Below are 1,980 nucleotides of genomic sequence, written 5' to 3'. Positions count from 1 at the left end.
TCTACACAAGTTTCATACAATATTGATATATTATTTTTTCTATTCCGTGTGGCTTTAACATTCGAAATGGTTTTGCAAAATTAAAATTTCGTAGCTGCTGGTGTCACCAGTTTAGATTCAATTTCTCACTTTCCTAATTGCGAAATTGAAGACGATCAAGTAGGTAATAAGATATTTCAATTATTTGTTATTACTTACATATTGTTTTTAGCAGTGAAAAGATCATGTATTCCTTAGATAGTTGAATTTGATTACTTTGTCATGTTTGATTTGTGTTATGTATAATTATACAGGGAATGTTTTCATATTCAGTAGTCTTCGTTGTAATGAAGTTTGTAACATTGATGTTGGATGAAATAAGTTTATTTGATATATTTGTTTTGTTAAAAATTGAATTTATAACCATGTTTTACATTTTTTTAAAGGGATATGTCTTTTTTAGATTCTAATGTGGTTTCCATGATAGGTAGCTGTTCTGCGACTTATACCCATCTGCTTGGTGTTCATTCAGAGCTAATGCCATCAATATTTATAGCAAATGAAGGTTCGTTTTCGATACAAAACAAATCACATGTATTATCTTGCCCTGTGCTATGTGAATATTGTGGGGCTCTAAAATTTAAAGATGAACCGAAAGGTTTTTGTAGTTGTGATGGAGCTGTTAGATTGAAATTGAATGATACCCCAGATGAATTACATCATTTATTTACATCAAAATCTGCTGAATCCATTGAATTTAAAACTTAAATACGAACTTACAATAGCAATTTCTCATTCACTTCATTTGGTGTGCATTATGATAAAGATTTTTGCAAAAGAAATAAAGGAATCTATACCTTTAGAATTCAAGGTCAAATATATCATTTTATAAATGACATTCTTGTACAAAACGATCGCCCTTCTTATATGCAGCTCTATTTTTTTGACACTGAAAATGAAATAGAGCATTGACTACAACTTTCTGAAAAGTTAACTAAGTGTATACTTTCAAAGCTTGTCAAAGTGATAGAACTGAATCCATAGGCAATTTTTTTTTCGAACTCTAACAAATATTCCAAATTTGAAATCTCATAGTCTTAAAATTAGATCTGATTGTGGATTAGATCAAAGACTATATAACACACCATGTGCATCTCAAGTATCTGCTATTTGGGTTGATGATGATTCTACTACTAATGAACGAGTGTGTGATATAACTGTTTCTTGCAATTCTGGAAGTACATTATTATTCTGGTTGTTATGATCCTCTTCAATACCCCTTACTGTTTCCTTTTGGCGAAACTGGTTGGCACCAAGGTATTGTTAGAATTGACAAACGCAGATGACAACAAACATGTGCAAATGAAAATTTATTTGACATTCATCAATTAAATTCTGCTACAAAAATTTTTGCAGTGGAAAATACAGGTGAATAATTTATTTATGCTTAGTACGTTTATTTTTAAAATGTTTAAAATTCCATATTGTAACATATTTTCTTGTTCTATGCTTTTTCCAGTTGTACAAAAGAAGACAACAGGAGCTCAGGTATCATGTAAAGAATACTATTCCTACAAATTACAGGTTAGACCTTCACATAAGTCAATTTTACTTCATGTTGGACATTTGTTATAACAATATGTTATAGATATGTATGTGAAGATTGAAACGTCTAGGTTAAATTATTTTTGTAACAATCAAAATAAAATATGCCGTGAGCTTTAACAAGGATTACAAATTGTGTTATGTCCGGTGAAACTCGAGCAGCTATGACTGGTAAAAGAATTATTCTGCCGTCATCTTTTATTGGTGGTCCAAGGGACATGAACAAAAGATATATGGATGGAATGGCATTAGTTCAAAAATTTGGTAAACCAGATATTTTCTTGACTATTACTTGTAATCTAAATTGGCCCGAAATAAAAGACCAATTAAGGTATAATGACGAATCACAAAATAGACCTGATCTTTTAACTCGAATTTTTAGAGCTAAATTAGAAC

Source organism: Olea europaea, unplaced genomic scaffold (assembly GCF_002742605.1).
Source record: "Olea europaea var. sylvestris unplaced genomic scaffold, O_europaea_v1 scaffold405, whole genome shotgun sequence".
Lineage (NCBI taxonomy): Eukaryota > Viridiplantae > Streptophyta > Magnoliopsida > Lamiales > Oleaceae > Olea > Olea europaea.
Note: the sequence above shows the minus strand (reverse complement) of the source record.